General features: G+C 35.5%; 1 protein-coding gene and 1 pseudogene across 8 annotated transcripts in view; both read right to left on the bottom strand.

Annotated features, from left to right (window-relative positions):
- LRCH3 (leucine rich repeats and calponin homology domain containing 3) overlaps positions 1 to 12,172 on the bottom strand; it is a 121,197-nt gene that overhangs the window by 75,339 nt on the left and 33,686 nt on the right. The gene's annotated exons all lie outside the window — the stretch shown is intronic.
- On the bottom strand, positions 8,244 to 9,606 carry LOC134386576 (large ribosomal subunit protein uL24-like; annotated as a pseudogene).

Here is a 12,172-nt window from a genome sequence, read left to right as displayed (position 1 = left end):
TGATTAGAAGCATGTCATACTTTCTCTCGAGAATCTCAAGATAATTTTTGTTCTGCTTGTTAAACTTGTCATTTTTCTCTTCCAATAGTTCTATTTCACTGAAGTCACTTGTTCTAGATATTCTCCTTGTTCACCCTCTCTCTGACTGTTGGAATTCCTTTAAGTGAATTATTTTCCTTTGCCAATTCATGGCTCTCCTCATCCTTGAAACTCAGGTCAAGCTGCAAGGTACCCTGAATGGCAGTTAACACCAAAACAGTAGAATTAACCTCTAAAAGGGTTAGAACTAAGCATCCCCTTTGGGGCACAACTATTTCTGGGAACCTAAAAGTTTTGGCTTTTGCCTCCTGTTTCCATTTGGATGCCAGGATATCCTTAGACTCATTCCCTATGGGCCCTATTTGCCTGCCAGCCCCAGAGCTGGTTCACTCTAAGTGGTAGTTAGTAAATGAAGTTGCCAAAATGCCTCCTTACACTGTATTCATTTGGAAAAAATTAAAGTCCAGCTAACAGAAGACATTAAGTACTTCAGACTAAAAATTTCCCATAGAATCATATTTTGAATACCTTCAATACAAAGTGCAACAAAAATTATTTTATCAACTCCTATTTAAATTATGTTAGAGTGTGTGTGTGTATTTTTCTTGGGGCGGGGGGGCGGTGGCTGGCCAGTAAGGGGATCTGAACCCTTGACCTTGTATATTAGTGTAATTTTAAAAGTTGGAGAAATGAAAGAAAATTTTAATTATAATAGAAAATATATGGAAATGAAAGAAATTTTAAAGACATTTACAAACTGGCTCCTTAAAAATTTAAATTTAATCCAATAAAGATGACTTCAGCCAACAAATTAAAATTAAGAAGAGACAATTTAAAGTCAGTTAGCTTAATATTTGTATTATAAACGTGAATTATTTAAAATCCAGAAAAATGTAACAGATAACTTCCATCTTTTTATTTGTTCCCATACTAATGAGGGTGAAAAAATGACAACTAGACATACACTGAGCTTAGATTCATCTCAATATACAACTTCTCCTTAATTTTTCAATAATTAGCTCATTTAAGACATCATCTGTCTACTTTTAAAATCAGAGTTTTTAAGGGCTCTCCTAAGTGTTTCCACTTAAACTGTATTTGGATTTTACTCTGGAAAGATAAGTGGCTTCTTTCTTGTTTTAACTGAGTAATCTTTTAACATGCTATAAATTCATGAATGAAGATGAAGAGGTAGGGTATATAATTGAATAAAAAATATATGAATGAAGAGACTGGATTAGTCACTTGGGTCATAGATCATATTAGGGAAAACTGCAAAATAATACTGGCTTATAAAGGATATTTGTTGCCATACTCCCTCAAGGAGGAAGTAATTTTACAATTTTACAGCCAAAGGAATGTGATAAAAGAGGAAAAGAAAAACAAACACATTCTATCCTCTTCAGCTCAAGAACAAAAAAAACCCACCTGGATATATTTTATTTTTAAAATGTTTTTTCCAGTTACAAAAGCAATGCATGTTAACTTCATAATGGAGAAGACTACATTAAAACATACATGCATTCAAAGAAACTAACGCTAGTACCATGGAAGCCCTAACGTAGCTCTTCCTGATCATAACCCATTCCTTCCCTAAAAGATGTAGCCAATATAGTGATTTTTGTGATAGTCATTTCCTTGATAGTTTTATAGTTTTAACATTTTACAATCTGCAGCTTTGCCTCTGGTGTTAATTTCTTATTGCTGCTGTAATAAATTACCACAACTCATTGGCTTGAAACAACACAAACTTGTTATTTCCCAGTTCTGCAGGTCAGAAGTGGGAAATGGGTCTCACTGGGCCAAAATAAGGTGTCAGCAGGGGTTCATTCCTTCTGGAGCCTCTAGAAGAGAATATGTTTCCTTCCCTTTCCAGCTTCTAAAGACTGTGCACATTCCTTGGCCCCATTCCTCCATCTTCAAGGCAGCAATGTCAGGCTGAGTCCTTTTTCACGCTACCATCTCTTTGGTTCTCCCTCTTCTGCTGCCTTCTGCTTGTAAGGATCCTTGTGATATTGTCTGCTACCTGCTTGTCCCTCCCCCATTTACCCCCAGGATGATCTTCCTATATTAAGATCAGCTGATTAACAACTTTAATTCCCCTCACCATACAATCTAACTTATTCACAGGTTATAGAGATTAGGATGTAGACATCTTTGGGGTGGCCATAATTCTGCATACCATGCCCCCGAACTTCTAAGAGTAGAAGCATACTGCATGTATATTCTTTTGTGACCTTCTCTCAATATTTGAAATTCATTTATGTAGCTTCATTTTCATTGTCTTCATAGTATTCTATGTCACAATTCATTTACTCATTCTACTAATAATGATCATTTGATTACACAATGATCTAGATATATATCTACATAATACATAATAACATACATGTACCTTCAGCTTCACAAAAGAATGCCAAACTGTTTTACAAAGTGGTTGTACCAATTTACAGATCTACCAGCAGTGTACAGAGTTCTTGGGGCTTCATATCCCTGACAAACTTGTCATGTTTTAATTTCTGTATGGTGGCATCTCATTGTGATTTTGATTTTCATTTCCCTTATTATGAATAAGGTAGGACAGTTTTTCATGTCTTCTGGCTTTCTAGATTTCCTTTCTTGTGACGTGTCTGCTCAAGTCTTTTGGTTTGTAGGAAATCTTTACGAATTCTAAATATGAGTCCTTAGTCAGTTATACGTGTTACAAATGTCTTCTTCTACTTTGTGGCTTGAAGTTTCACTCTCTTTATGTTGTTCTTTGATGACAGCCTTCACTTTTAACAGAGTAAATTTTTTTATTAATCTTTTCCTTTATGGCTGTTTTTGCAGTTTTAAAGGAAATCTTTCCTTACCCTAACATCATAAAGATACTCTCTTCTAAAAGTTTTACAGTTTGACCATCACATTTACCAGAAATTGATTTTCTGGTATGATGTGATGAGGTAGGCAGCCAAGTGCATCTTTTCCACAGGGATATCTAATTGTTCCAGGGACAGTTACTGAAAAGACCATCTTTCCCCCCACCATTTCCCTATAACATCTTTGTCATATATTAGATGTCTATATTTATGTGGGTCTGTTTGGGGGCTCTCTAATCTGTTCCATTCCTCTATTTGTCTATCCTTATATTGGTACTACACAATCTTAATTACTAGAGTTTTATAATAATTCTTGATATCCTAGTAAATTGACTATTATTTCTTTGTAGTTCTTTAAGTGTGTTTTAGCTTTCTAGATCGTTTGCATTTCCCTACAAATTTTAGAATGAATTTGTTAAATATCATAAAAACCCTTTTTGAGATTTTTATTAGGATTGCACTGAATCAAGCATCAATTTGGAAAGAAAAGATACCTTTACAATACTCAATCTTTCAATCTATGAAAATGATTTATCTCTCTATTAACTAAAGCCTTCTTTAATGCCTCTCAAAGTTTTGTAACTTTCCTCAGAGGTTTTATAAAATTTTTACTTAATTTGTTCTCAGGCCCTTATTTATTTTATAAATTACATAAAAAGTTTTATTTTCTAATCATTTGTTACTTTTTTATATAAATAAAATTAATTTTTATATATTGATTTTGTGTCTGGCATCCTTAGTAAACTTTCTTATTAGTTCATACAATTTATACGCAGATTCTTTTGGATTGTTCTGTATCTATAATTACATCATTCCATGAATAATGAAAGCTTTGTTTCTTCCTGTTTGGTACTTATTTATTTGCTTATTTAATTCCTTTACTGTGCTGACTAGGTTCTCCAGTACAATGCTGAATAAAAGTGATAACAGTGACAGAAACCATCCTTGCCTTTTTCCTAATTTCAAAGGTTTTCTATGTTTATTCCTTAGATGAAGGCAATTCCTTTCTATTCTTAGTTTGGTAAGTTTTTTTTTATCAGTAATAGATGTTGAATTTATCAATCACTTTTTCTACATTGAGATGATCATAGGATTTTTATAATTTATTACATTAACATGGGATTAATTTTTACCCTTTATTCAACTATTCTTTTATTCCAATATCCAAATTTATTTATGATGTATTATACTTTATATTAGCTGGATTAGGTTTCTTAATATTTGGTTCAAAATTTTTTTGTACATGTGATCATGAATGATCATGTAATTTTCCTTTCTCATACTAACTGTCAGGGTTTGATATCAACATGTTAGTCTCATAGAATTTAATTTGGGGATATTCTCTTTTTCTATCGACTGAAAGGGTTTATATAGGTTTCACATTATTTCCTTTTTTTAAAGCTTGTTAGAATTCACTGGTGAAGCCATCTGGGCTTGTAGTTCTTGAAGGAAGATTTTTCAGTAATGATTCAATACCTTTAATATTTTAAAGACTATTTAGGTTTTATATATCTTCTGGCATCAGTTTTAAGTTATTACAGTCTAGCTGTTTTATTTTTGTCAGAATTTTCAATTTTATTAGCATAAAGTTGTTCATAATATCCTGTTTATTTTTAAAGATTTTACATCTGTAGTGATGCCCTTTATTTTCATTTGGCTTTGGTTACTCATCAGAGGTTTGTAAATATCATTGTTTTCAGAGTATTAACTTTGGCTTTGTTAATCCTATTGCATGGGTTCTATTTTGTTAATTTCTGTTCTTACCTTTATCATTTTCCTTCTATTGGGTGGAGGATTGTACTACTCTTTTTCTAATTTATTGAGGTGGATTCTTTAGCCCATTAATTTTTAGACTTTTCTTTTCAAATATGTTCATTTAAAGCTGCAAAATTCTCTCCAACTACTGCTTTAGCTGTAGTCTGTGTATATATAGTATAAAATATTTTATTAGAATATTGGAAAATATTGGTAACAGAAATTAACACAAAAAAGAAAATATTTATTAGAATATTTTCTAAATTTCATTATGATTTCTTCTTTGACTCATTCTGTTAGAAACATATTGCTTAATTTCCAAACTTGTAAGGATATTCTAGTTACATTTTTGTTTTTCTAAAATTTGTATTAACTGTATTATAAGAGAACATGTTTTATGTAATTTCAATCCTTTGATACTTGAGATTTTCTTTATGGTCCAGCATATGATCAATTTTTATAAATATTCTACGGGTCTGAAAAGAATGTTCCAGTTATGGCTAAAGATCACAACTGTTTGACTGCACTGTTCAAGGCTTACTCTTATTTTTTTTTTTGTCAGTTTGTTCTATCAACTGCTCAAAGACAGAAAGAGGTATATTTATAATCTTCCATCACTGTTGTCACCTTATCTATTTCTTCCTGGAATTCTTTCAACTTTTTCTTTACTACTTTATTTTTTCTTTATTTTGGGGCTTTGTTATTAGGTTCCTAAAAACTTTTAAATTATTATATTTTCTTGGTGAACTGAGTTTTTTTTTAAACACTTGTTACCACTGTTATTCCTAGTTAATGCTATGTGCTTTGAAATTTCTTCTTTTGGTTATTGTGGTAGACACACTTTAATGTGGCTCCTGTGATTCCTCTGCACACCTTGTATAATACCCCTCCTCTGCTTGAGCATGAGTGGAATCTGTCACTTGCTTCTAACCAACAGAATATAGCAAAGGCAATGTGATGTTACTCTTGTGGTATGTTACATTATATAACATTCCATCTTGCTAGCAGACTTAGAGTCTCTCTCTCTCTCTCCCTCCTCCTCCCGCCCTCCCTTCCCCCCCCCCTCTTTTGCAGGCTTTGAAGCAACAGGCTGACATGAATCCTAGTTACAAGAAAATGAATTCTGCCAACAACCTGAAGAAGCCTGGAAGCAATCTTTCCCCAGTCAAGCCTCCAAATGAGAACTCAGCCCTGGCCAAAACTTTAATGCAGTCTTTCAGTGGACCCAGCAAAGGCCTCACCCTCCAAACTGTGAGATACTTAAGCTGCTGAATTTGTGGCAATTTGTTATATAGCAGAGAAAACTAATATAGTCAAAATTTCCATAGAATATCTTTTTCTATCCTTTAATTTCAACCTTTCAGGATCCTTATGCTTGAATGTTTCTTATAAATAGCACATAAATAGATTTTGCTTTCTTTTCATTATCTGACAGTCTTTATTTTTAACTCAAACAATTTAAGACAGTTACACATTATCTTAGAATTTTTTAAAGGGTCATTTGTGACAGATGCAGCTCATTGTCCTTTGAATATATATGCTTTCTCCTCCTTTCTTACTATTAGACTCTCAATTGTGTTCAAAATAGTAAAATGCCTGCTAGACCACTGACTGATAGTTCCAATTTCATTAATTATTAAAATTCAAAAACAAAGGCAGACACAAAATTTGACGAAATTTGACTTGGTCACTAAATTAGTGAAAATGTAGATGTAGTAAATTCTCACTTATAGGCAGTGTTCTGAGTGTGTGTATAAACTGAATGCTTGAAAATTACATCATGCTTTTCCATAAGAGGAGAAAAAGATTTCTTAGCTTTTGAGGACTAATTTTGCATGATCATGCCACTGAAATATTATATATTTACAAATATTTTCCTTTTCCAATATTTCCTATCTCAATACATGATGCTGTTGTTCACCCAGTTGCTTAAGTCAGAATTCTGGAATGATTCCTGATACCTTTTTCTTTTTTCCCCAGTCTAATCCTATCAGCAAACACTGAAGGTTCTTGGTTCAACTGTATCTTAAATCTATCCATTTCTCATCGCCTCTGTCACGGCCTCTTAGGATTAGTCTATGAATCAAGTCAAATGATGCATGGAAAATTACTTCACATACTGTAAAATGTAAAGAGGCAAGCATAAAACCAACTTCATAAGGTTGATAGCAAAAAAGCAAAAATAAGTATATAACAAAACCCCTAAATTACAGGTTATTGTACCACACAAAAAATTATACACAGTACAATAATTTATGATCTTTGATCACCAGAAAAAGGTAATATTTTATTCAGTATACTCTGCGTTTAAAAGGCAAAAAAGAGAAAAAAGACAAGAACATTTATTTAAAAATTTACATTAAAATGTTTAACATAGTTTCCTTATCTTTCAGGGAGGTTTAATAAGTGGAGAGGTTACTATATCTTTGTGTTACCAGAGTAATCCCCTTTTGATTTCACACATACAGATAATACTATACTGTCACACAAGCCTCCTAAGTTTCCATCTCTGTGTCAGTGTAATCAATCTTACCCTGTTTTCCAGACTGCAAGCTCAACTAGGATTTGCCAAGTACTGTAAAAAGTCTAAAGAGGATCATAGACAACTTTTCAATTAAGCTATTTAGTTTCTTCTATGTATCACATCCTGAATGTGGCCTTGGTCTTTCAGCCATTATCTTTGCTTCCTATGCTAATGATATAAGCCAATGACTATACCAATCTTTGGCACAGCCCTTGGATGTATCATTCAGTTGACCAAGGCAGAAAAAGCCTATTTTGGCCTGATATAAATAAAGCCCAGGGAAATATCATGGAAGCTTCAATTAACTAAAAGAAATATTTCAATGAAAAAAGTGTTACTTAAGGCATCTCTTTTGCCATCAAACTCCTGATAGTTTTCCTTATTTACAAGAACTTAACCTCAAAGTTAAACTCATCTCAAAGGTATTATAATTTTTAAATAGTAATATGTCAAAGGAAAAAGCCTAAACAACAGTGAAAAAACCCTCAACATCAATGGGAAGGAGGAGCACAAGAATGAACACTCTAGGTTCACATTACAAATTTTTTTAATATTAATATTTTCTTGATTGACAGATCATAACAATACAATTATGGGGTATGGCATAATGTTTTGATATATGTGTGTCTGGCTCTTTTACTTGCCCGTAATACTGCCAACAGTGGCAACTGTCGAGCTAGGGCTGAGTCTGGAGCTCACAGACACCTCAAGCCCATTCACAGACTGGGTCACCAGACTCCTTACATGCAGGTCTATGAGCTAGGTAACCCGTAAACAGGTCCTTGGAAGCTGTAGGTTGGAAAGCATGGCTGCGCGGAGTGGTGTCCGCCTGAGGCAGTCACCAGCCAAACCGCGGTGCCACTCACACGCACTAACTCCACCCACACACAACTTTCTTATAAAGAATGCAGCACCACCCCCAACCTGGCCTAAGGCAAGGGGACCTGATTAAATTATTCTATTTTCCCAACAATGTGTATGAGGGTACTTCAAAAAGTTCATGGAAAGATTATTATCTTCTTTTTTCATTGTAGCAGTTTTTAACGAAAGTTTTATATCAGATTACTTTATTCCTGCATCTTCTCAACTGTTTCTTCCTTATATTTGCCCTTTTCCTTTACTACTTGGCAAGATTTGGTTTTCCTTTCAAGGATCTTTTTGCAGTCTTTGTCCAGTTTTAGCCTAGTGATAACCACCTTGCTGGAGTGAATGCCCACATGGAGAGTTATGCCATGAGCCTTTTCCTGCTGCACCTATTCAACGTAGATGACATATTTCTTCCTGTAAGCCCGGACTACTTTGCTAATTTGCTGAGCTTTATAGTGTCCTCGCACAAGCTGAACTTAATCATCCTTTTGGATGGGCATGGACTGAACACTGTACTTCTTTTTTTTTTTGGTCTTTTTGTGACCGGCCATCCTTATATAGGATCCGAACCCCCGGCCATCCTTATATAGGATCCTATATAAGCACTGCTGCGCTCCCAGTGCTGCACTCTCCCGAGTGCGCCACGGGATCGGCCCTGAACACTGTACTTCTGTCTCAGCTCTTTGGAAAGAGAAGTCAGAATCTTCCTGTGAATGTGGGAAGGTACACTGAAATTCTTTTTATGGTTCTTGTTTTGGTCAGAAGTCACAAAGGGTTGAACTTCGTTTTGGCTGTGGCCACCTCAGCAATGGCCACAAAAGTTAAAAAGCAAGATTGTATTATCTTTTAATTCCATTGTTCCTTGAACTTTTGGAAGTACCTTCGTACCATAAGGAGTGATTAAATTAGGTTAATTAATCACCATATTGCCTCGTTTTTCATTTTTTAAGGAGAGACATTTGAAATTTATTCTCATAGTTATTTTGAAGTATATAATATGTATATTTTACTTAGAAAAGAATATAAATTTCTGCTTAGAATGGGTTCTGAGTTCACTTACGATTAAAAAATGAACTCAATTTTAGAGTCTACAAACTGTGATCTACTTCTTAATATTTTTTCACCCTTTTTTATTTCTTTTTTTATCTTTAATCTTGAAATACTGCTAATCACATACACTGCAAATAGTTTTCAAAACCATACCCAGAAACAATTTAGAGAAAAACTATTTCTTAATTGAGATGAATGACATACCACGATTTTAGTCCTGACTCTACCATTTATTACCATCTTAATCTCTAGAACATTTCAGAATCTCCCTACTTAGCACTTTCACTGAGATGCTTTCAATGATTTTATTTTTTTTGCAGGTAAAAAGCAGGCTAAGAGGTACCTCTTTCTAAGTCTATCTCTCCCCCTAACTGTTCAATAACTTTATGATTTTTTATTAGGAGTGCTTAACTCCTTTTTGGGAACAAACATGGAGCCCAAAGACATAACAATAATATGAATTGTTAAACCTGAAAAAACCTTTTGGGAAACATTTATTAACTTACATGGCATTGTCACCCCAGCCAATTTTCTAACTTTCTTTTTTTGTTTGAAGCTGTGAAGATCACAAGGTCCAAAAAAAGAGAATATATAATTATTTTACTAATATGATATTGCTCAATTCTCACAAAGTGGCAAAAAAGGGGGGTGGGAAGAGAAGAAGAGGAAAAATCCTAAAATATGTTAGATTCTTTATAATACAATAGCTTGTTAATAACTTCAATAGCTTCATAACGTAAATCATTTAAAAAAAACAATACTCGTAAATCTCTAAGTAGTCTCGATATTTAGTTCAACAAAATCTTTATTTGCTCTCAGAAGTCTGCTCAATTTTGCCCTTTCTTTCAGACACAGTCAAGAGAGTTGCAATCACCATTCTTGACTCTTCCTAGAGTTGCCTGAAGCAACTTTTATTTCAGACCAGAGTCTGCCTTTGATACTAAAGGTGCCTGAGATCACTTCCTCTGACTCACCAGATCTGGTTCACACTCTCTTCTCCTATTTTTCTTCTCATTCTCATGTAAGCTAAGCTATCAGAAAAATTAATGTGGTGACATATGTGTTAAAAGGAACCACCTATCTGAATCACAACCAAAGTAAATTAATGCAAATATTTTAAATTTAAACTTAAGTTCTCTACAACAACAACAGGTCAGCTTGAACTCATTCAGTTCTACACAGAGTTCTTCAGAACTTTTCCAGCTATTGTGCATGATCAGCTTGCCTAATACACCCAGGAAAAAGGAACTAAGGGACATTCTTCTCAAACCTCTCATTTAAGAAATAGATGTTTGGCCATTGTGCATTACTTATTATCATAAATGTACACATTAAGACACTTTTTAATGTGTTTGCTCAGCTTACAATGTTCTTAATTTCTTTCTCTTAATCCTAGGGACCCTCTCGAAGGAAGTTGACACTGAATTTTGGGATCCCCCAAGTCATGATAACATGGTAAACTCTCACCCTTCCTTCAAGAGCCATATCAAGCACAATCTCATTATACTTCCCTTGACTTGTCTAGGCACTCAAAGGATTCTCCCATTGTGTTTCTATTACTCCACTATAGTAGTTATCACATGGTACTATAATTCTTCATTAAATTATAAATTCCGTGAGACTAAGAACTTTATGTCTTTAGCATAAGATTTCTTTCCCCCTTCCCCTCTCCCCCTTCACCCCAACTGCTCTGCAAAATCTTAGAATGTAAGCCCTCCCTTCCTCCTTCTCCCACCTTATTTCTTTCCCCCTTCCCCTCTCCCCCTTCACCCCAACTGCCTGGGGGCCAGCAAGACCACTAACAGGATTCCCATGGACCCACATGGGAGCAAGGAGCCACAACAATGAAAAAAAAGCCACTCAGAGGCCGGTGAGTCACTGCAAGAGACCAGTGCATGGCCTGTCCTGTGGGAAGTGTTTGGAGTGCAGGGGGTAGGGGAGATGGGCCCACTAGGGGAACACTGGGTCCCAGCATGGACAGCTGATCTGCCTGCCAATCAGCGAAGGACCACTCATTGGAGACTGGTCAGGAATACAGATCTGCAGGGAGTGTAGATTGCTGAAAAGTCTCAGGCCCAGACCAGTTTCCACACAACCCAGGTGTACCAGACCTCACAAGACCCAGAAGTACATACAACGTCAACAATTAAAACCTGAGCTGCACAAAAAGCCTTCCCCAGAGAATCAGTAGCTGAGCAGCAATTTAGCTCAAATACGGGGCTCAAGTGCTGGTCCCCACAAGAAGTTCTCCCATTTCAGAAGTAAGCAAAGGACAACAAATTAATTCCAGTGCAGAGTTTAAGTGGTGTAAACAGTGAATAATCTAACACAGAACTGAAAGAAAAAACAAAATACCCACAGACCAGAAACTAAGTTTGATATTAACTAGTAAAAGTCTCATATCACCAAAGAACACCTATAAAATCTAGAAGGACCGGAAGCTCCCAGGGCTCCCAAGCCAGGGACTGGGGAGAGCCAAGGTCCTCAGCCATGCTCCCTGACATCCATAGCCAGCCCAGTGATGACCACTGAGCTTCCACATGAAGCACCCCGGGCTCCCAAGCTGGCATTGTGGGAGGCCAAGGGCCTTGGCCACACCGCCTGGACACTGCAACTAGCCCAGCAATGATCACCAAGCCACCGCTGGACGCCCCCTTGTCTTCCCTGTGGGAATGAGGGGGGTTCCACTGGCCTCAACCATGCCCTCCCTTCCTCCTTCTCCCACCCTATTTGTTTCCCCCTTCCCCTCTCCCCCTTCACCCCAACTGCTCTGCAAAATCTTAGAATGTAAAAAATAATAATATTAATAAATAAATAAACTTAAAAAAAATTCTGGTTTGGGTGTAAATAAGATACGTAAATGTAAAAAAAAAAGGAAAAACTATAAAAAAAATAAAATTTAAAAAAAAAAGAAAGGATCCTTTGGTGGAGAAAATGTTGGAGACAAATCTACACATCAAGTCAGATCACATCAACACCATCACAACCTTCTGCAACATGAATTAAAAATAAAATGGGTGTAGTAGACTGAATGTCCCCCAAAACTCACTGAAGCTTGAATTGTGTCCCCCAAGTTTTA

The sequence above is a fragment of the Cynocephalus volans genome, chromosome 1 (assembly GCF_027409185.1).
Source record: "Cynocephalus volans isolate mCynVol1 chromosome 1, mCynVol1.pri, whole genome shotgun sequence".
Lineage (NCBI taxonomy): Eukaryota > Metazoa > Chordata > Mammalia > Dermoptera > Cynocephalidae > Cynocephalus > Cynocephalus volans.
This window is presented reverse-complemented; position numbering and strand designations above follow the sequence as displayed.